Genomic DNA, 24,282 nt, shown 5'->3' on the forward strand with positions numbered 1-24,282 from the left:
CAGGTGGTCTGGTATTCCCATCTCTTTCAGAATTTTCCACAGTTTATTGTGATCCACACAGTCAAAGGCTTTGGCATAGTCAATAAAGCAGAAATAGATGTTTTTCTTGCTTTTTCCATGATCCAGCAGATGTTGGCAATTTGATCTCTGGTTCCTCTGCCTTTTCTAAAACCAGCTTGGTAAGAGAAACACAAGTAAGATGGTAGGTGTTGCAAGAGGGCATCAGAGGGCAGACACTCTGAAACCATACTCACAGAAAACTAGTCAATCTAATCACACTAGGACCACAGCCTTGTCTAACTCAATGAAACTAAGCCATGCCCGCGAGGCAACCCAAAACAGGCAGGTCATGGTGGAGAGGTCTGACACAATGTGGTCCACTGGAGAAGGGAATGGCAAACCACTTCAGTATTCTTGCCTTGAGATCCCCATGAACAGTATGAAAAGGCAAAATAATAGGATACTGAAAGAGGAACTCCACAGGTCAGTAGGTGCCCAGTATGCTACTGGAGATCGGTGGAGAAATAACTCTAGAAAGAATGAAGGGATGGAGCCAAAGCAAAAACAATACCCAGTTGTGGATGTGACTGGTGATAGAAGCAAGGTCCGATGCTGTAAACAGAAATATTGCATAGGAACCTGGAATGTCACATCCATGAATCAAGGCAACTTGGAAGTGGTCAAACAAGAGATGGCAAGAGTGAACGTGGACATTCTAGGAATCAGTGAACTAAAATGGACTGGAATGGGTGAATTTAACTCAGAGGATCATTATATCTACTACTGTGGGCAGGAATCCCTCAGAAGAAATGGAGTAGCCATCATGGTCAACAAAAGAGTCTGAAATGCAGCATTTGGATGCAATCTCAAAAATGACAGAATGATCTCTGTTCGTCTTCAAGGCAAACCATTCAATATCATGGTAATCCAAGTCTTTGCCCCAACCAATAACGCTGAAGAAGCTGAATTTGAACGGGTCTATGAAGACCTACAAGACCTTTTAGAACTAACACCCAAAAAAGATGTCCTTTTCATTATAAGGGGCTGGAATGCAAAAGTAGGAAGTCAAGAAACACCTGGAGTAACAGGTAAATTTGGCCTTGGAATACAGAATGAAGCAGGGCAAAGACTAATAGAGTTTTGCCAAGAAAATGCACTGGCCATAGCAAACACCCTCTTCCAACAACACAAGAGAAGACTCTACACATGGACATCACCAGATGGTCAACACCAAAATCAGATTGATTATATTCTTTGCAGCCAAAGATGGAGAAGCTCTATACAGTCAACAAAAAGAAGACCAGGAGCTGACTGTGGCTCAGATCATGAACACCTTATAACCAAATTCAGACTTAAATTGAAGAAAGTAGGGAAAACCACTCAACCATTCAGGTATGACCTAAATCAAATCCCTTATGATTATACAGTGGAAGTGAGAAATAGATTTAAGGGCCTACATCTGATAGATAGAGTGCCTGATGAACTATGGAATGAGGTTCGTGACATTGTACAGGAGACAGGGATCAAGACCATCCCCATGGAAAAGAAATGCATAAAAGCCAAATGGCTGTCTGGGAGCCATTCAATATCAGTCCTTCAAATGAACAGCCAGGACTGATCTCCTTTAGGATGGACTAGTTGGATCTCCTTGCAGTCCAAGGGACTCTCAATAGTCTTCTCCAACACCACAGTTCAAAAGCATCAGTTCTTCAGCACTCAGCTTTATTCACAGTCCAACTGTCATATCCATACATGAGTACTGGAAAAACCGTAGCTTTGACTAGATGGAGCTTTGTTGGCAAAGTAATATCTCCTTTTTATTTTTATTTTTTTTAATATCTCCTTTTTAATATGCTGTCTAGGTTGGTCATAACTTTCCTTCCAAGGAGTAAGCGTCTTCTAATTTCATGGCTGCAATCACCATCTGCAGTGATTTTGGAGCCCCCCGAAATAAAGTCTGACACTGTTTCCACTGTTTCCCCATCATTTCCCATGAAGTGATGGGACTAGATGCCATGATCTTCATTTTCTGAATGTTGAGCTTTAAGCCAACTTTTTCACTCTCCTCTTTCACTTTCATCAAGAGGCTTTTGAGTTCTTCCTCACTTTCTGCCATAAGGGTGGTGTCATCTGCATATCTGAGGTTATTAATATCTCTCCCAGCAATCTTGATCCCAGCTCGTGCTTCTTCCAGCCCAGCATTTCTCATGATGTACTCTGCAAACAAGTTAAATAAGCAGGGTGACAATATACAATCTTGACGTACTCCTTTTCCTATTTGGAACCAGTCTGTTGTTCCATGTCCAGTTCTAACTGTTGCTTCCTGAACTGCATACAGATTTCTCAGTAGGCAGGTCAGTTGATCTGGTATTCCATTCTCTTTCAGAATTTTCCACAGTTTGTTGTAATCCACACAGTCAAAGGCTTTGGCATAGTCAATAAAGTAGAAATAGATGTTTTTCTGGAACTCACTTGCTTTATTGATGATCCAGTGGATGTTGGCAATTTGATCTCTGGTTCCTCTGCCTTTTCTAAATCCAGCTTGAACATATGGAAGTTCATGGTTCATGTATTGCTGAAGCCGGGCTTGGAGAATTTTGAGCGTTTCTTTACTAGCTGTGAGATGAGTTGTGCCGCAGTTGTGTGGTAGTTTGAGCATTTTTTGGCATTTCCTTTCTTTGGGTTTGGAATGAAAACTGACCTTTTCCAGTTCTGTGGCCACTGCTGAGTTTTCCAAATTTGCTGGCATATTGAGTGCAGCACTTTCACAACATCATCTTTCAGGATTTGAAATAGCTCAACTGGAATTCCATCACCTCCACTAGCTTTGTTTGTAGTGATGCTTTATAAGGCCCACTTGACTTCACATTCCAGGATGTCTGGCTCTAGGTGAGTGATCACACCATCGTGATTATCTGGGTCATGAAGATCTTTTTTGGACAGTTCTGTGTATTCTTGCCACCTCTTCCTAATATCTTCTGCTTTTATTAGGTCTATACCATTTCTGTCTTTTATTGAGCCCACCTTTGCATGAAATGTTCCCTTGTTATCTCTAACTTTCTTGAAGAGATCTCTAGCTTTCCTATTCTATTGTTTTCCTCTATTTCTTTGCATTGATCACTGAGGAAGACTTTCTTATCTCTCCTTGCTATTCTTTGGAACCCTGCATTCAAATGTGTATATTTTTCCTTTTCTCCTCTGCCTTTAGAGTCTCTTCTTTTCTCAGCCATTTGCAAGGCCTCCTCAGAGAACCATTGGCCTTTCTGCTTTTCTTTTTTGGGGGGATGGCCTTGATCACTGCCTCCTGTACAATGTCACCAACCTCTGTCCATATTTCTCCAGGCACAACTGTCTATCAGATCTAATCCCTTGAATCTATTTGTCACTTTCATTGTTTAATCCTAAGGGATTTGATTTAGGTCGTACCTGAATGGTCTAGTAGTTTTCCCTACTTTCTTCAATTTACGTCTGAATTTGGCAATAAGGAGGTCATGATCTGAGCCACAGTCAGCTCCTGGTCTTCTTTTTGTTGACTGTATAGAGCTTCTCCATCTTTGGCTGCAAAGAATATAATCAGTCTGATTTTGGTATTGACCATCTAGTGATGTCCATGTGTAGAGTCTGCTCTTGAGCTGTTGGATGAGGGTGTTTGCTATGACCAGTGTGTTCTCTTGGCAAAACTCTATTAGCATTTGCCCTGCTTCATTCCGCATTCCAAGGCCAAATTTGCCTGTTACTCCAGGTGTTTCTTGACTTCCTACTTTTGCATTCCAGTCCCCTGTGATGAAAGGGACATCTTTTTGGGGTGTTAGTTCTAAAAGGTCTTGTAGGTCTTCATAGAATCGTTCAACTTCAGCTTCTTCAGCGTTACTGGTTGGGGCATAGACTTGGATTACCATGATACTGAATGGTTTGCCTTGGAAACGAATAGAGATCATTCTGTCGTTTTTGAGATTGCATCCAAGTACTGAATTTCAGACTCTTTTGTTGACTATGATGGCGACTCCATTTCTTCTAAGGGATTCTTTCCCACAATGGTAGATATAAGGGTCATCTGAGTTAAATTCACCCATTCCAGTCCATTTTAGTTCACTGATTCCTAGAATGTCGACGTTCAAGCTTGCCATCTCTTGTTTGACCACTTCCAATTTGCCTTGATTCATGGACCTGACATTCCAAGTTCCTATGCAATATTGCTGTTTACAGCATCGGACCTTGCTTCTATCACCAGTCACATCCACAGTTGGGTGTTGTTTTTGCTTTGGCTCCATCTTTTCATTCTTTCTGGAGTTATTTCTCCACTGATCTCCAGTAGCATATTGGGTACCTACCAACCTGGGGAGTTCCTCTTTCAGTGTCTTGTTTTTTTGCCTTTTCATAGTGTTCATGGCATTCTCAAAGCAAGAATAGTGAAGTGGTTTCCCATACCCTTCTCCAGTGGACCACGTTTTGTCAGAACTCTCCACTGTAACCCGTCCATCTTGGGTGGCCCTACATGGTATGGCTCATAGTTTCATTGAGTTAGACCTGTTGTCTATGTGGTCAGTTTGGTTAGTTTTCTGTGATTGTGGTTACATTCTGTCTGCCCTCTGATGGATAAGGATAAGAGGCTTATGGAAGCTTCCTGAAAGGAGAGACTGACTGAGGCAGAACTGGGTCTTTTTCTGATGGGTGGGGCCATGATCAGTAAATCTTTAATCCAATTTCCTGTTGATGGGTGGGGCTGTGTTCTCTCCCTGTTATTTGACCTGAGGCTAAACTATGGTGGAGGTAATAAAGATAATGGCGACCTCCTTCAAAAAGTCCCGTGTACACACTGCTGCACTTAGGGCCCCTGAACCTGCAGCCAGCCACCACCAATCCCCGCCTCTGCCAGAGACTCCTGGACACCCACTCCTGGGCAAGTCTGGGTCACTCTCTTGTGGGATCATTGCTCCTTTCTTCTGAGTCCTGGTGCACAAAAGGTTTTGTTCGTACCCTCCAAGAGTCTGTTTCCCCAGTCCTGTGTAAGTTCTGGCAGCTCTGTGGTGGGGTTAATGGTGGCCTCCGTCAAGAGGGCTTCTGCCATACCCGGGTCTGTACCCAGAGCCCTGCCCCTGCAGCAGGGTCCTGCTGACCCGCACCTCCACAGGAGACAAACACAGTCCTGGCCTAGTCTCTGTGGGGTCTCTGGGTCCTGGTGCACACAAGCTTTGTTTGAGCCCTCCAAGCATCTCTGGCGGGTATGGGGTTTGATTCTAAACATGATTTTGCCTCCTGCCATCTTGCTGAGGCTTCTCCTTTGCCCTTGGACATGGGGCATCTTTCTTTGGTGGGATCTAACATTCTCCTCTCTGTCATGGTCTGTGCATGGGTTGGAAAAGAATTTCCAGACATGAGACAGAATGAGAGGGAAATACATTTTATTAGACTGGGAGACGCTGTTAGGACAGCAGGCCAGCTCAAGGGAGAACCAACATTGAACAGGAGTCCTTAGTCCACTTTTATAGCCAGGTACAAGGAGTGGGATAGGGGTCTTGCTGGTCATTTTCTGATTGGATGAGGCTTGTATCCCGGGTAGGGGGAAGAGTAAGGTAAATACCTTTTCTCTATGGGTAGGACAGGAGACAGGTTATACTGGTCAGGAGGACCTGCAATTCATTAATAGTTACAACACTGGGGATGGGAGGGAAGGTTAATAAGGGTCTGGTTTTTCCGTTCTTTTCTCCTTGGGTCACCACATTGTCGATGGTTGTTCAACAGCGAGTTGTAATTTTGGAGTTCTCACAGGAGATGAGCCCAAGCCCTTCTACTCTGCCATCTTATAGTCAATACAATCAAAGTAGAGGCAGCAAGGAAACCACCTGAGGCAAGGTTCATCAAGGTTAGGAGACACACCACCTAGAGTCCTTCATGCACCGTAATCTTGTCAGCAACCCCACCCTTCTAAAACTGCAGAAGACTTACTGCTTTTATCCTTATCACATACTCCTGCCTGACCATAAAAGTTTCCCTACTCACAGTGGGGGTTGGGAGAGGGCACTAGTTGGTGCTTACTGTGTTCCCCCTTTGCTGGCAAAATAATGAAGCCACCCTTTTTTTCTCCACCATTATTCTGTCTGCTTATCGCTGTTTGGCATTGGTGCACAGAGAGTCAAGATTCTGGTAATATCACCAATGAGAAGGAGTGGTGGCTGCACAGCATAGGAGCAGCTGAGAGGAGATACCCCACATCCAAGGTCAAGAGCAGCGGCTGAGAGGAGATACCCCACATCCAATGTCAAGAGCAGCGGCTGAGAGGAGATACCCTACATCCAAGGTCAAGAGCAGCGGCTGAGAGGAATACCCCACATCTAAGGTAAGGAGCAGCGGCCAGGCTTTGCTGGAGCAGCCATGAAGAAATACCCCACGTCCAAGGTAAGAGAAACCCAAGTAATATGGTAAGTGCTGAGAGGGCATCAGAGGGCAGATGGACTGAAACCACAATCAGAGAAAACTAGCCAATCTGATCACATGGACCACAGCCCTGTCTAACTCAATGAAACTAAGCCACGCTGTGTGGGGCTCTCAAGACGGACAGGTCATGGTGGAGAGGTCTGACAGAATGTGCTCCACTGGAGAAGGGAATGGCAAACCACTTCAATATTCTTGCCTTGAGAACACCATAAACACTATAAAAAGCCAAAAAGATAGGACACTGACAGATGAACTTGGAGATCAGCAGAAAAATAACTCTTTTATTTCCAAGTATGGAAAAGAGTACATCAAGGCTGTATATTGTCACCCTGCTTATTTAACTTATATTCAGAGTACATCATGAGAAACGCTGGGCTGGAAGAAGCACAAGCTGGAATCAAGATTTTCAGAAGAAATATCAATAACCTCAGATATGCAGATGACACCACCCTTATGGCAGAAAGTGAAGAAGAACTAAAGAGCCTCTTGATGAAAGTCAAAGAGGAGAGTGAAGAAGTTGGCTTAAAGCTCAACATTCAGAAAGCTAAGATCATGGCATCTGGTCTCATCACTTCATGGGAAATAGATGGGGAAACAATGGAAACAGTGATGGACTTTATTTTGAGTGGCTCCCAAATTACAGCAGATGGTGACTACAGCCATGAAATTAAAAGACGCTTGCTCCTTGGAAGAAAAGCTATGACCCAACTAGACAGCATGTTAAAAAGCAGAGACATTACTTTGCCAACAAAGGTCCATCTAGTCAAAGCTTCGGTTTTTCCAGTAGTCATGTCTGGATGTGAGAGTTGAACTAGAAAGAAAGCTGAGCACCAAAGAACTGATGCTTTTGAACTGTGGTTTTGCAGAAGACTCTTGAGAGTCCCTTGGACTGTGAGGGATCCAACCAGTCTATCCTGAAGGAAATTAGTCCTGAATACTCTTTGGAAGGACTGATACTGAACTGAAACTCCAATACTTTGGCCACCTGATGCGAAGAACTGACTCACTGGAAAAGACCCTGATGCTGGGAAATGAAGGCGGGAGAAGGGGATGACAGAGGATGAGATGGTTGGATGGCATCACCGACGTGATGGACATGAGTCTGAGGAAGCTCCAGGAGTTGGTGATGGACAGAGAGGCCTGACGTGCTACAGTCCATGGGGTCGCAAAGAGTCAGACATGAGTGAGCGACTGCACTAACGTGATACTGCCCTTTCAAACTCAGAGAAGGTCATGGAGGCAGGAGTCCTGCCTACAAGTAATGGGGGACAGAAACACCTCCATGTCCTCGAGTGCCACAGCCGTGCTTGACATCAGTGGCTTTTCTTATTGTGGAGCACAGGCCCTAGGGCTCATGTGCTTCGGTAGTTGTGCGTGGGCTCTGTTGCCCCATGGGATGTGGGATCTTCCCAGACCAGGGTACGAACTCATGTCCCCTGCATCGCAAAGTGGATTTTTAATCAGTGAATTACCAGGGCAGCCCTTGTTGCCTAAAAAGATGCACAACTTGAGAACTGCGAGTTAAGTTTTATTTGGGACAAAATGAGGACTGCAGCTGGGGAAGCATCAGACAGCTGAGAGACTGCTCCAATGAGACAGGCAGGGAAGGTCAATATATAAGATACAATAAAGTGCAAGTTCAATGAAATCAAGTGCCTACATGACAAGAGGATTTCTGCTGGTCACCAGTATCTGGTGTCATCATGAAGGGATTTTCTGGATATGAGGAGATGCAAGGATTGGGATCATAAAATCTGTTCCTGAAAATACCCAACTATCTAAAGATTTGTCCCACTAGATTCCCTGGAGCACAGAATGCCCCACTCCACCCTGCACTCCCTTAGCGGGTGTTGAAGGTCAAAACAGCTGCATCAGCAGGGGTTAAGTCTCCTCAGAGAGATATGGCAAATGCCCTTGTTTAGTCATTAGGAATGCTCTCGGAAAGTGCCGATTTGTAGTTTAGTTCAGTTCAGTTCAGTCACTCAGTTGTGTCTAACTCTTTGTGACTCTTTGTGGACTGTAGCACGTCAGCCCTCCCTGTCCATCACCAACTCCCAGAGCCTACTCAAACTCATGTCCATCACGTCGGTGATGCCATCCAACCGTCTCATCCTCAGTCGTCCCTTCTTCTCCTGCCCTCAATCTTTCCCAGCATCAGGGTCTTTTCCAGTGAGTCAGTTCTTCGCATCAGGTGGCCAAAGTATTGGAGTTTCAGCTTCAACATCAGCCCTTCCAATGACTATTCAGGACTGGGCTCTTTTAGGATGGACTGGTTGGGTCTCCTTGTTGTCCAAGGGACTCTCAAGAGTCTTCTCCAACACCACAGTTCAAAAGCATCAATTGTTTGCTGCTCAGCTTTCTTTATAGTCCAACTCTCACATTCATACATGACTACTGGAAAAACCATAGCTTTGACTAGATGGACCTTTGTTAGCAAAGTAATGTCTCTGCTTTTGAATATGCTGTCTAGGTTGGTCATAACTTTTCTTCCAAGAGCAAGTGTCTTTTAAATTCATGACTGCAGTCACCATCTGCAGTGATTTTGGAGCCCCCCACAATAAAGTCTGACACTGTTTCCACTGTTTCCCCATTTATTTGCCATGAAGTGATGGGACAAGATGCCATGATCTTAGTTTTCTGAATATTGAGTTTTGAGCCAACTTTTCCCTCTCCTCTTTCACTTTCATCAAGAGGCTCTTTAGTTCTCCGCTTTCTGCCATAAGAGTGGTGTCATCTGCATATCTGAGGTTATTGATATTTCTCCCGGCAATCTTCATTCCAGCTTGTGCTTCATCCAGTCCAGCATTTCTCATGATGTACTCTCCATATAATTTAAATAAGCAGAGTGACAATATACAGTCTTGACATACTCCTTTTGCTATTTGGAACCAGTCTGTTGTTTCATGTCCAGTTCAAACTGTTACTTCTTGACCTGCATATGAATTTCTGAGGGGGCAGGTCTGGTGGTCTAGTATTCCCATCTCTTTAAAAATTTGTAGTTGACACCCTGCCAATCACCGCTTTAGAAAAAAGGCAGACATTTATGCATAAAACTATGTTCCCCAACTTTGACCTCTGCATCTGACTTTCCAATCCACTTGACTCCCTCCCCCTGCTGCATTTTTGCCTGCAAAACTAAATGGCATCAGGAGGAAGTAGATACCAATGCCAACTTCATTTATTTATTTATTGTTTCATTTTATTTAAAAAAATTGGCCTTGCTGGGTCTTCATTGTGGCATGTGGGCTTAGTTGATCCATTGGATTTGGGGTTTTAGTTTCCTGACCAGGAATGGAACCCAGGCCCCCTGCATTGGGAGCATGGAGTCTTAGCCACTTGACCACCAGAAAGTCCCTCATTGCCAATTTTATAATACTGGCATTGAAGAAGGTAAATCCTGCATAGCTACTTCCTTCATTCTTTGAGGTCAAGTACAGTCCTGCCAGTTTAATTATCTCCAGTGATTGTAGCATTCACCAGGTCTGCAGATCCATCCTGGCATGAAAAACAGCAGTCTTGGCCAGATCTGATAGTGCAGGGAAATCAGATCCTTTCCCTAGTACCCTTCACGTGGGCCCCAGCTGGAAACGGAGGGTTAAGGCTCTCGTGGCTCAGAGCTGGAACACATTTGGCACTGCCATTGCCTGAGGGAGAGGAAGGGATTCTATTTCCAGCTGTTATACCAGAATTTCACAATAGAAGGGTCAGGCGCATAGCAGTCTGCTTTGTGTAGAAACTAAATTTACATGGCGAGAGTATGATTTATACAGAGAACTATACAAATATCTTAGTTTTCCAAAAAGGCTTTTGTTTATACTTTATGTAAGCTTGAGGAAAAAGTGAGTTATTCTTTGAATATTATGGTGATGATAATCATTTTTTCTGGGGTAGTGGCTTTCTTCTGAGCTCTGCTGTTAGAACCTTTGTGGCAGGACTGGCCTGGCTCCCTGACCTTATTACTTTCTCTCTTGCTCATTTACTTGACTTCTGCTGTTCCTTGGTCTCCAATCTCCTACAGGACCTTTTTTTTTTTTTTTTAATTGAAATATATGAGAGAGTTAATTCTTAGGTAGGTTGATAAGGAGTTTGGGGCCCTTGAGGAGGAGAAAAGGGTCTGGAGCCCTTGAGAAGGAGAAAGGGGCTCTCGAAGAGGAGAAAAGGGCAAACTTTTTTTTTTTTGTACATTGCTTCATCAGTGTAGAAATATAACAGTGTATCTTGCTCGAGGACATGTTTTTTGTTAACAATAACCTTCTGACTAATCTTATTATCTTAAGATTTATGTTGTGGGAGTTGGTCTGGTAAGATCTTTCAATTATTATTCTATTATTAGTTCTAACCTTGTTAATTTAAGATGTATGTTGTGGGAGTGGGTCTGGAAAAAGTATGTAGCTCCCCTGCTAAGACTTATCGAGGGGCGGGGCACTCTCCGTCCCCCTTCTGATGTCTGTGTCAGAAGCTTTCTCTGTCCCTTTTTCATACTTTAATAAAACTCTGCCACACGAAAGCTCTTGAGTGATCAAGCCTGGTCCCTGGTCCCAAAGCTAAATTTCTTCAGAGATGACGAATCCAACACCATTAACCTGTAAGCTATCATACAGAATATAGTTGATTTACTGTATTGTGTTAGTTTCAGGTATAGAGCAAAGTGATTCGTATATATATATTCATATACACATATATGCCTTTTTCCCCATATAGGTTATTACAAAATATTGAGTATAGTTCCTTGTGCTATACGGTAGTTCTTGTTAATTATCTATCTTGTTTATTTATTTTTAAATTTATTTTTAATTGAAGCATAGTTGATTTATAATGTGTTAATTTCTGCTGTATAGCAAAGTGCCTCCATTATATATACATTCTTTTTTATATTCTTTAAGAATTTATTGATTTGGCTGTATCAGGTCTTGCAGCAAGTAGGATTTTTGTTACCCTGGGGCATGTGGTTTCCCTGACCAGGGATCAAGCTGTTGTCCCTTGCATTGCAAGGGGAATTCTTAACTCCTGGATCACCAGGGAAGTCTCTGTTTTAATATTCTTTTCCATATGGTTCATCTCAAGATATTGACTATAATTCCCTGTGCTGTACAGTAGGAGCTTACTGTTTTCTTTCGGGCCTTTGCACTTCATGTTCCCTTTTCCTAGAACATGCTCTATTTTAGCTTGAACAGTCATGGTAGAACACCACAGTCTGGGTAACTTAGAAACTTATGTCTCACAAGTCTGGAGGCTGAGAAGTGCAAGATTAAGCTGCTGACGAGGTAAGTTTCATTCTGAGGCCTCTTCTCCGGGCTTGCAGGTGGCCTCCATCTCACTGTGTGCTGATGCGGCCTTTCCTCCTCTCTTGCATTTCTTCTTACAAGGACTCTAACCCTATTGCATCAGAGCCCCACCCTTATGACCTCATTTCACCTTAATTGCTTCCCTAGTGGCCTTATCTCCAAATACAGCATTGAAGGGGTAAGGGTTCAATCTGTGGATTTTGGGGGGAATACAAACAGTTTGTCCCCAAAACTCCCCCACTGGCTTTGTCCCTCCCTTGATTTAGCCCTTGGCTCTCTACAACACACTTTACCCTCTTTCTCCTGTTACTTTCTGTGCTTGTCTTTGTTTTTCTTCCTGGAACCTAGCACTACCTAAATGGATTTTACATTTAAAAGAATTGTGTCCATTGTCTGTCCTTACTTCATAGATTTCTTCAGGGTTAAGGGAACTGACTTAAATGAAACATTTACTCAACAAATGTTTATTGAGTGCCTATAACCATTCAGGTGCACAATCCTGAACTAGGTTCTAGGGTTGCAATGGTCAAGAAAATCACACACGCTCCCTGCCTTCAAGTTGCTTACAGTCTGGGAGGAGTGCTTATGGAATACTTTTTATGTAACCGATATGGTGGTGAGAGTTCTACTTAGAAGACTTTGTTTGATTATCATAAAAATCTCATGACATGTGTCCTCTTATTGCACTGATTTTATGGAAGGGAAAACTAAGGCCCTAACTGAATAAGCTACATTTTAGGGTCATTCAGCTCATTAGAGCTGGGTCTCGCAGTCTGACACCATAGCCAGTGCTCTTGACCACTATGCCAAACTACATGGAAGGCTCAGTGGCACAGAACACATTCAAGGGGATGAACAAACTCATGTTTGGCTGTAATCTCAGTGTTGAAAGAATTTAATACTGATTATTCCCAGTAACTATCAGAATAACCCACAGACACATTTCACTGTAAATAAATTTAGATATAAAAACTTCATGTATAAGATTAATATTCTGAGACATTATCAATAATAGTATAAAAATCATTGCCATGGGATTCCTTTCTTTTAGAGTGTGTGATACAAAATACTATGATGGCTTTGGAAACAGACCTTAGTTCAAATTCTTATCTGTTACTTACTGACATTGGAACCTTGGGTAGGTTCTGAGACTCAGTTTTCTTATCTGTAAAATGAGGATAATAATATGTACCTCATAGAATTTTAAAATTTTCCTGGGAATAGAGGATATTTAATAAATGGAACAACAGACTGGTTCCAAATAGGAAAAGGAGCACGTCAAGGGTGTATTGTCACCCTGCTTATTTAACTTATATGCAGAGTACATCAAGAGAAATGCTGGACTGGAAGAAACACAAGCTGGAATCAAGAATGCCGGGAGAAATATCAATAACCTCAGATATGCAGATGACACCACCCTTATGGCAGAAAGTGAAGAGGAGCTAAAAAGCCTCTTGATGAAAGTGAAAGAGGAGTGAAAAAGTTGGCTTAAAGCTCAACATTCAGAAAATGAAGATCACGGCATCTGGTCCCATCACTTCATGGGAAATAGATGGGAAACAATGGAAACAGTGTCAGACTTTATTTTTTGGGGCTCCAAAATCACTGTAGATGGTGATCGCAGCCATGAAATTAAAAGATGCTTACTCCTTGGAAGGAAAGTTATGACCAATCTAGATAACATATTAAAAAGCAGAGATATTACTTTGCCAACAAAGGTCCGTCTAGTCAAGGCTATGGTTTTTCCAGTGGTCATGTTTGGATGTGAGAGTTGAACTATAAAGAAAGCTGAGTGCCAAAGAATTGATGCTTTTGAACTGTGGTGTTGGAGAAGACTCCTGAGAGTCCCTTGGACTGCCAGGAGATCCAACCAGTCCCTCCTAAAGGAGACCAGTCCTAGGTGTTCATTGGAAGGACTGATGTTGAAGCTGAAACTCCAATACTTTGGCCACCTCATGCGAAGAGTTGACTCATTGGAAAAGACCCTGATGCTGGAGGGATTCAGGGCAGGAGGAGAAGGGGATGACAGAGGATGAGACGACTGGATGGCATCACCGACTCAATTCACATGAGTTTGGGTGAACTCTGGGAGTTGGTAATGGACAGAGAGGCCTGGCGTGCTGCGGTTCATGGGGTCGCAAAGAGTCGAACACGACTGAGTGACCGAACTGAACTGAACTGAATAAATGGTGTGTGTATGCTCAGTTGTATCCAACTCTTTGTGATTCCATAGACTGTAGCCCACCAGGCTCTTCTGTTCATGGGATTCTCCAGACAAGAATACTGGGGTGGGTTACCATGCCCTTCTCCAGGGCATCTTCCTGACCCAGGGATTGAACCTGAGTTTCCTGCATTGGAGGCAGATTCTTTTACCATCTGAGCCACCTGGGAAACCCCAAATGGTAGCTAGTGTTTATTATAGTATCTTTTTCACAGTGCATTTAAATTCTTCCTTGATTTAACAAATATTTATTTGGTTGTGCTGGATCTCATTTGCAGCACCCAGGATCTTTGATCCTCACTGTGGCGTGACAGATTTTACTGGCAGCATGCAAACTCTTAGTTAGATCTAGTTCCCTGACCAGGGATCAAACCCGGGCCTCCTGCATTGGGAGCATGAAGTGTTAGCCACTGGGCCACTGGGGAAGTCCCTATGATGATTTTTTTAAAAGATTACTAACCTAATCTTTTAGTAAGAAGCACCTGTATTACATAAAGTGAGTGGTACAAAACATTGCTTGGAAATGGCTCCTTCTCCATCAGTTTCCCTAAGTACCTCAAAATAATCAGTCCCAATTCCTTTTCCCCTAAAAAGAGGATCTTTGGTACTGGCAGTTCTTCAAGTCCTGGGAGGTTGAAGGAATCATGTCCCATAGGATACCTTGTGTTTCCTTTCTGTTTGCCTCTTGTTTCAACAGAATAGAGTCTGGGTCAGTGTTAGTAGGTTGGGGAAGGAAGAAGTAAGAAGAAGGAAAAAGGACAATGTTGAACTTGAACCCAAGGCATACTTAGTTCTCACTGGAGCTGCAGAAACCACCCTCCTGCCTTGGGCAGGACAAAGGGAATCTGATCATCGGGCTTGTCTTTGTACCATGGTACCATATGGTAGCGTGCTTTTGGCTGTGAGTATTTGGAAGACATCTCTGGGTTCTGCCTGCCCAATAAGACCTTTTTTCCTTTAAGAAACAAACCTGCTGTCAGTCTCCGGTTCAGGTCCAGCCCGGTGTGTAGTCAGGCCTGGCAATCAGCATTTCCATCCCTCTGGTCAGAATGACAATACGATCAGTGCTGGGCCGCAGTCTCTATGTTGTTGCCTTCATTTGCCTTTTTTTCCCCAGGGATGGTAAGCTCCGGGGATATAAACCTGCTTCTGCCTCAACCCTCTAGAGAGAATTTACTACGGAGTGGAGCTAGTGTGACTGGAGACCCCTGTGCTCATTATGTCATTTGAGCTCCTCCCATGTCAGGGTTGGATTTTTAAGTACTTAAACTAATAAACCTAATTTCTCTATTTTTTTCCTTTAAAATTTTTATTTGTTTGTTTTTGGTTGCACGGGGTTTTTGTTGTTGCGTGCGGGCTTTCTCTTACTGCGGTGAGTGGGGGTTACCCTTCCTGGTGCCTGGGCTTCTTACTGCGGAGGCTTCTCTTGCGTGGAGCACAAGTTTTAGGCACATGGACTTCAGTAGTTGCAGCACTTGGGCTCAGTAGTTGCGGCGTGTGGGCTCTAGAGCTCATTGGCTTTACTAGTTGGAGCGCACAGACTTAGTTGCCTCATATTATGTGGAATCTTCCCAGACCAGGGATTGAACCTGTGTCTCCTGCATCAACAGGCAGATTCTTTACTGGATCATGAGGAAAGTTCCATTCTTAATGTCTTTTGGTTGGATATATTGAGCAGAACCTAGTTGGAGTCCTAATTTGTCCCCAAGATTACCATGTTTGAGGAGTCGCTTGCCTGGGTCCCTGCTGGGGGGACCTGGCAGGGCAAGCCTCCTGGCTGCTCTTCTGACCTTGCTGACCATTATGGTAATGGCACCATCTTGTTTCTTAGAGTTGAGTGCTTCCACTGGTCTTTGCTACTCTAGAATTTTATTCTCCACGTTCTGCATTTCTGTAACAGCCACTATTAGGCTTCTCATGATACTCTTGCCTCCTCTCCAACCCAGTTCTTATCTCTCTGATGAATGGAGAGTCCTCCAGGCCTTCCTAAGGAGCATGGACAGCTGGTGGGTTTTCTGTCTTACACAGTAGGCATGTTCTAGCATGCTCACTCCTCTGAGCCTTTCTGTTCTTCCCTCCAGTTTGCAGTGGCCTGGTCTCTCTGCATTGTTCAGTTTGTATCACTGCTTTTCCCAATCTTTCCAGTGCTGTCCCATCAACATATTGGAACCATCCTCTGGGGCCCTTTATATGCTATTTTAGTCACTCAGTGGTGTCTGACTCTTTGCGACCCCCTAGACTGTAGCCCGCCAGGCTTCCCTGTCTATGTGATTCTCCAGACAAGACTAATGGAGTGGGTTGCCATTCCCTTCTCTAGGGGATCTTCCCAACCCAGGGATCAAACATGGGTCTCTGCATTCCAGGCAGATATTTACTACCAGGGAAGCAGGGGCCCTTGCTAGGGTGTTAAATCCTGTATCACTGGGGGAACTCTTTCACATCAGCAAACTACTTATCCAGTTTATATCTCAGCCCCAACCTTGATCCATCATTCTTGGAATCTTCCATAGACAGTTTGGGCTTATGTATATTGGCCAGGTCTGGTATATAATCCCTTTCTTTTCTCAGCAGGCCTAGCATTTCCTGAGTTGGTCCTTGCTAAGGCTTTACTCTGGTTATAAGGCTGCTGGCTAGGAAAGGAGGGTAAAGCCCTAGGAGGGCAATATTGCTTTGTCAAGCACCTGCCTCATTTTGTCACAGGAAGGGGAACTGATTCCAGGGCCTGAGAATGAGCTCTTGTCTAACACTCTGGAAATGAATTGTCCAAGGAGACACATGCTGACAAAGCAAGAGACTTTATTGGGAGGGGTGCCTGGGCAGAGAGCAGCAGGGTAAGGGAACCCAGGAGGACTGCTCTGCCATGTGGCTTACAGCCTCAGGTTTTATGGCGGTGGGGTTAGTTTCCAGATTGTCTCTGGCCAATCACTCTGACTCAAGATCCTTCCTGGTGGTGCTTGTTTTGCTCAGCCGAGATGGAATCCATCGGGGAGGATTCTGGGAGGTTGGTAGGATACATGGACTGGATTCTCCTTTTGATCTTTCTTGAATTTTTTCCCAAATTCAGTTTTCAAGCAAAATAGGGTGGAGAGTGGCTCTGTCTTCCACCAAGGGAACAGGATGTTGTCTGCAGGCCTGGAGGGTTCAGGAGTATCTGGGTGTATCTCTTCAGGTTCAGTTCAGTTCAGTCACTGCAGCATGCCAGACTTCCCTGTCCATCACCAACTCCCAGAGCTTGCTCAAACTCTGTCCATCATGTCAGTGATGCCATCCAACCATCTCATCCTCTGTCATCCCCATCCCCTCTTGCCTTCAATCTTTCCCAGCACCAGGATCTTTCCCAAATAATCGGTTGTTTGCATCAGGTGGCCAAAGTATTGGAACTTCAGCTTCAGACCTTCCAATGAATATTCAGGACTGATTTCCTTTAGAATTGGCTAGTTTGATCTTCTTGCAGTCCAAGGCACTCTCAAGAGTCTTCTCCAGCACCACAGTTCAAAAGCATCACTTCTTCAGCGCTCAGCCTTCTTTATGGTCCAACTCTCACATCCATACGTGACTACTAGAAAAACCACAGATGTAACTAGATGGACCTTTGTTGGCAAAGTAATGTCTTTGCTTTTCAATTTGCTGTCTAGGTTTGTCATAGCTTTTTTTCACAAGAAGCAAGCATCTTTTAATTTCATGGCTGCAGTCACCATCAGCAGTGATTTTGAAGTGAAGTGAAAGTTGCTCAATCGTGTCTGACTCTTTGCAACCCCATGGACTATACAGTCCATGGAATTCTCCAGGCCAGAATACTGGAGTGGGTAGCTGATCCCTTCTCCAGTGGATCTTCCTGACCCAGGAATTGAACCAGGGTCTCCTGCATTGTAGGTGGATTTTTTAACCAACTGGGCTATGAGGAAAGCCCTGCAGTGATTTTGGAGCCCGAGAGAATAAAGTCTGACACTGTTTACACTGTTTTGTCCTCTATTTGCCTCTGGATGCCATGATCTTCACTTTTTGAATGTTGAGTTTTAAGCCAGCTTTTTCATTCTTCTCTTTCACTTTCATCAGGAGGCTCCTTAGTTCCTCTTTGCTTTCTGCCTTAAGGGTGGTGTTATCTGCATATCTGAGATTATTGATATTTCTCCTGGCAATCTTGATTCCAGCTTGTGCCTCATCCAGCCCAGCATTTCTCATGATGTACCCTGCGTATAAGTTAAATAAGCAGAGTGACAACATGCAGCCTTGACGTACTCCTTTTCCTATTTGGAAACAGTCTGTTGTTCCATGTCCAGTTCTAACTGTTGCTTCTTGGCCTGCATACAGATTTCTCAAGAGGCAGGTCAGGTGGTCTGGTATTTTCATCTCTTTAAGAATTTTCCACAGTTTGTTGTGATCCTCACAGCAAAGGCTTTGGCATAGTTAATAAACAGAAGTAGATGTTTTTCTGGAGCTCTCTTGCTTTTCTGATGATCCAGCAGATGTTGGCGATTTGGTCTCTGGTTCCTCTGCCTTTTCTAAATCCAGCTTGAACATCTGTAAGCTCATGGTTCACATATTGTTGAAGCCTGGCTTGGAGAATTTTGAGCATTACTTTATTAGAGTGTGAGATGAGTGCAAGTGTGTGGTAATTTGAACACTCTTTGGCATTGCCTTTCTTTGGGATTGGGATGAAAACTGACCTTTTCCAGTCTTTTGGCCACTGCTGAGTTTTCCAGATTTGCTGGCATATTGAGTGCAGCACTTTCACAGCATCATCTTTTAGGATTTGAAATAGCTCAACTGAAATTGCATCACCTTCCATAGCTTTGTTCATAGTGATGCTTCCTGCTTGACTTCACATTCCATGATGACTTCACCATCATGGTTATATGGGTCATTAAGATCTTTTTAATATAGTTCTTCTGTGTATTCTTGCTACCTCTTCTTAATGTCTTCTCCTTCTCTTAGGTCTATGCCGTTTATGTCCTTTATTGTGCCCATCTTTGCATGAAATGTTTGCTTGGCATCTCTAATTTTTTTGAAGAGATCTCTAGTCTTTCCCAATCTATTGTTTTCCTCTATTTGTTTGCACTGATCTCTTCAGGTAGCCCCTCCCAAGAAACAGGATCCTCACCTTCTTTTCTGGGGCTCTTGTCTTTTAGTATAAGAGGATGCACCTAGCCAAGAACTGGCCTTCTTTGAAGTTCTTGCACTCTAGAACTCGGTCCCTTGCCTGCGCTGTGTGCCCTCCCTGCCAAGCAGACCCTGGAGCTTCCTACGTGTCACAGAGGTAAAGCATCCTGCTGCCAATGCAGGAGACTCGGGTTCGATCCCTGGGTCGGGAAGATCCCCTGGAGTAGGAAATGGCAACCCACTCCATTATTCTTACATGGAAAATTCCTTAGACAGGGGAGCCTGCCGTGCTATAATCCGCAAGGTCACAAAGAGTCAGACAGGACTGAGCGGCTAAACACACACACAACCTCTGAATTTGTTGATCAGTGAATCTCGCATTCTCTCTCTTTAACAAATCAGCAGTGCTGAGCAAGAGTCTCCTGATTCTGTCTATTTGGTGACTGTCCCCCCCAGACCTCAGATGTTGCAGATACTATTTCAGTGCATGCACCCCCTTCAGCTTTTACTGCATCGTGTTCACTGAAAGTGAAAATCAGCAATCACAGGAAAGCAACACACAGCTTGTTTCCTAGGCCCACTCCTGGCACCAACCGTTCAGGTTGGTTTCACCAGAAGCCAAACCTGAGATGATATTCATTGATTAAGCCATTTTTTGAGGGAATAACAACAACAACAACAAAAACGTGAATGAGAAAGCCAGACCAAGCTGGCAAAAAGCCTAGTCAGAATGTGGTCTCCGTGGGCATCTCCTTTAGCTTTACCTTCCCGGGTACTCTGCAGCACACATGGGATCACAGAGCTGTCCCTGCCTTAGGGCAAGGCAACCTGCCTGTTATGTCCCTGACCAGCCAGTCATTGACCTCCTCTCCTAGCTGGGGGCACAGATGGTGCTATTCTGTCCTGCTTCTCAGAAACCCATCTCAGAGTTGAAAGCAGATCCTAAGCTTAGGGGAGAGAAGCTTGGAGAAAAGATTTAGCCTTTTGCCCAATATTTCTGGAAAACGATTTCAGGCTTGAAGACATTTTAATTCATTGCAATGCAAGTCACTGATACCGTCTCTGCTGAGGGGGCATGGGGGCAATGAGGAAGCCTAGAAAATGTGGCTGTGCAGCCAGGTTTGGCTTCTGGGATTCTGTAGTTGGATAATGATGGTCACCACAGTGTTTGTATTGCAAAGGCCTTCATCTTTGTCTCCCCTTGATTCCTAGAGTGTTCACTACAAATTGACTAACTATGGACTGAGCAAAGGAATCAATATGAAATCTGAATAATTTGGGATATAAGAATCTATTTTCTTTTTTTCAACCAGGTGTTTCCAGAGAAATGTGAGAGGTAGGGATGACAAGCAGATGGCATGAGGTGGTTCTGTGCTGGCTGTTTGGTATCCAGCAGGCCTGGGTTAGAATCCCAACTGCAAACGTGCAGCTCAGATTGGGGCTTGAACACACAGTCTTGCAACTGAGCTCACACATCTGATCTCATGACTTAATGAAGCTCAGGTTCTTGATGTCTCATTGTAGAAAGACTTCAGTGAGAGACAAAGTGATAGGTAAGAAGTGAATTTCTTTAGAGAGAAACACACTCCACAGAGACAATGAAGGCCATCTCAGAAGGTGAGAGGCACTGAAATATGGGTGGTTTGTTTTTATGGGCTGGGTAACTTCAAAGGCTAATGAGGAGGAGGATTATTTTAACTATTTGGAAATGGGGTGGGGATTTCCAGGAATTGGGCCACCACCTACTTTTTGACCTTTGATGGTCAGCCTGAGAACTGTCATGGTGCCAGTGGGTGTGCCACTTACTTTAGGTTAATGTGTTATGAGTGCATAATGAGCCCTTCCTCAGCGATCAGTGCAAAGAAATAGAGGAAAACAACAGAATGGGAAAGACTAGAGATCTCTTCAAGAACATTAGAGATGCCAAGCAAACATTTCATGCAAAGATGGGCTCCATAAAGGACAGAAATGGTATGGACCTAACAGAAGCAGAAGATATTAAGAAGAGGTGGCAAGAATACACAGAAGAACTGTACAAAAAAGAGCTTCACAACCAAGATAATCACAATGCTGTGATCACTCATCTAGAGCCAGACATTCTGGAATGTGAAGTCAAGTGGACCTTAGAAAGCATCATGATGAACAAAGCTAGTGGATGTGGTGGAATTCCAGTTGAGCCATTTCAAATCCTGAAAGAAGATGCTGTGAAAGTGCTGCACTCAATATGCCAGCAAATTTGGAAAACTCAACAGTGGCCACAGGACTAGAAATGGTCAGTTTTCATTCCAATCCCAAAGAAAGGCAATGCCAAAGAATGATCAAACTATCACACAATTGCACTCATCTCACATGCTAGTAAAGTAATGCTTAAAATTCTCCAAGCCAGGCTTCAGCAATACATGAACCGTGAACTTCCAGATGTTCAAGCTGGTTTTAGAAAAGGCAGAGGAACCAGAGACCAAATTGCCAACATCCGCTGGATCATGGAAAAAGCAACAGAGTTCCAGAAAAGCATCTATTTCTGCTTTATTGACTATGCCAAAGCCTTTGAGTGTGTGTATCACAATAAACTGGAAAATTCTGAAAGAGATGGGGATACCTGACCACCTGACACGACTCTTGAGAAACCTGTATGCGGGTCAGGAAGCAACAGTTAGAACTGGACATGGAACAACAGACTGGTTCCAAATAGGAAAAGGAGCATGTCAAGGCTGGATATTGTCACCCTGCTTATTTAACTCTTATGCAGAGTACATCATGAGAAACGCTGGGCTGGAAGAAGCATAAACTGGCATCAAGATTGCCAGGAGAAATATCAATCACCTCAGATATGCAGATGACACCACCCTTATGGCAGAAAGTGAAGAGGAACTCAAAAGCCTCTTGATGAAAGTGAAAGAGGAGAGTGAAAAAATTGGTTTAAAGCTCAACATTCAGAAAACGAAGATCATGGCATCCGGTCCCATCACTTCATGGCAAATAGATGGGGAAACAGTGGAAACAGTGTCAGACTTTATTTTGCGGGCCTCCAAAATCACTGCAGATGGTGACTGCAGCCATGAAATTAAAAGACGCTTACTCCTTGGAAGGAAAGTTATGACCAACCTAGATAGCATATTGAAAAGCAGAGACATTACTTTGCCAACAAAGGTCTGTGTTGGCAAAGGCTATGGTTTTTCCAGTAGTCATGTACGGATGTGAGAGTTGGACTGTGAAGAAAGCTGAGCACTGAAGAATTGATGCTTTTGAACTGTAATGTTGGAGAAGACTCTTGAGAGTCCCTTGGACTGCAAGGAGATTCAACCAGTCCATCCTAAAGGAGATCAGTCCTGGGTGTTCATTGGAAGGACTAATGCTGAAGCTGAAACTCTAATACTTTGGCCACCTCATGAGAAGAGTTGACTCACTGGAAAAGACTCTGGTGCTGGGAGGGATTGGGGTCAGGAGGAGAAGGGGACAACAGAGGATGAGATGGTTAGATGGCATCACTAACCCGATGGACATGAGTTTGAGTGAACTCTGAGCATTGGTGATGGACAAGGAGGCCTAGTGTGCTATGATTCATGGGGTCGCAAGGAGTCGGACACGACTGAGAGTGAACTGAACTGAATGAGGCTCAACGTCCATTGGAAGCCACATCTTCTGCCATCTTGGATCTATTTAGTTCTAACCAGTTTTTATCGTGTCCTATGACTATGTCTTTCTTTTAAAGGTTGTACACTGCCCCTTTTCTTGTTTCACAGACATGACACTTCACAGCAGTGCAAACTTGAGCAGGGGCCTTGGCTTCTCTGAGCCTCAGTTTCCTCTTCTGTTAAATGGGAATGACACCCTTATCCACTTCACAGGGTTGATATGAGAATTAAATGAGATAATGCAGGGAATAGATTTATTTTTTTATTTTTATTTTTTTCAGGGAATAGTTTTAGCACTGGGCATCCAGTGAAAGGAAAGGAAAGTGAAGTCACTCAGTCATGTCCGACTCTTTGCAACCCCATGGACTGTAGCCTACCAGGCTCCTCTGTCCATGGGATTTTCCAGGCAATAGTATTGGAGTGGATTGCCATTTCCTTCTCCAGCGAATCTTCCTGACCCAGGGATGGAACCCAGGTCTCCCGCATTGTAGACAGAGGCTTTACCGTCTGAGCCCCCAGGGAAGTCCATCTAGTGAGTGCTCAGTAAATACTATCATCCAAGCTTTTCTGGGCAATGGGTGTCCTGGAAGCAGCATGATAGAATAGAAAAATCCAGGGCTTTGAAATCTGAGAGAATTCACTTCCATTTCTCACTTTGTCACTTCCTGGCTGTGTGACTGTGGACAACTTTCTTCTCTTTGAGCCAAGTTTACCTCATCTGCCAGGAAGGCGAAAAGTACCTACACTGCAGAATTTTGGTGAAAAAAGCATCTAGCCCCAATTGTGGCTCACAGTTGGTACTCACCTAATCCAGTTCGCTTTCTTCTCATCTTGAAATAGAGCAGGGCCCTGTGGGGCTCCCTGGGTCTGAGTTCTTTCTCTCCCCATTTCTTGTAGGCAAGATTCCAGCCTTCAGGACCTTCCCTGATTTCTAGACAGAAGATTCCAACAGTTGCTATTTAAGGGAGGAGCAGCCAAGAAACCATCTGAGGCAAGAGTAAAGGGATGAGAAGTTCATCAAGACTAGGAGACCTGAGACTACCTGAGATTAAGGGAGTGCAAGCCCTATTCACACCCTAATTTTGCCAGGACCCACCTTTGTATCATTGTTTTAAAACCCCTCATCAAATCATCCTGGGTTGGGACACAAAGCTTTTCAAGCAGAAGCCCAGTGTGTCCCCTTTGCTTGGCAAAGCAATAATACTATCCTTTTCTACTTCACCCCAAACTCTGTCTCAGAGATTTGATTTGGCACCGGTGTACAGAGAGGCCAAGCTTCTGGTAACCATTTTATAGTATAGTATTTAGCTCACACCACTGTTTTCTCACATGTGACTTGAGGCCACAGTTGGTGATTAGATTTTTAAAGTTTCTCAAGGATTAGATGGGTAGGAAGCAGAACCTGTGAAAACATTAATTAAATGCTCCCTTTGGTGACCTCTCTGGTGGTCCAGTGGCTGAGATTCTACTCCCAATACAGGGGCCCAGGTTTGATCCCTGGTCAGAGAATCAGATTCCACATGCCACAATTAAGCATTTGCATGCGGACGGGGGAGCCTGGTGGGCTGCCGTCTCTGGGGTTGCACAGAGTCGGACACGACTGGAG

General features: G+C 44.0%; 1 long non-coding RNA gene across 6 annotated transcripts in view; it reads left to right on the forward strand.

Moving 5' to 3' along the window:
- Nucleotides 1-24,282, forward strand: part of LOC138421672 (uncharacterized) — a 122,028-nt gene that overhangs the window by 20,669 nt on the left and 77,077 nt on the right. For 5 of the 6 annotated variants that reach the window (XR_011249584.1, XR_011249588.1, XR_011249587.1 and 2 more), the window contains exon 2: nt 6,130-6,337. This is a non-coding gene — a long non-coding RNA (uncharacterized lncRNA). Of the gene's footprint in view, nt 1-6,129; nt 6,338-19,070; nt 19,199-24,282 lie in introns of those variants that run through there. The other variant, XR_011249589.1, reaches the window with a different exon arrangement.

This window comes from Ovis canadensis, chromosome 16 (genome assembly GCF_042477335.2).
Source record: "Ovis canadensis isolate MfBH-ARS-UI-01 breed Bighorn chromosome 16, ARS-UI_OviCan_v2, whole genome shotgun sequence".
Classification (NCBI taxonomy): domain Eukaryota; kingdom Metazoa; phylum Chordata; class Mammalia; order Artiodactyla; family Bovidae; genus Ovis; species Ovis canadensis.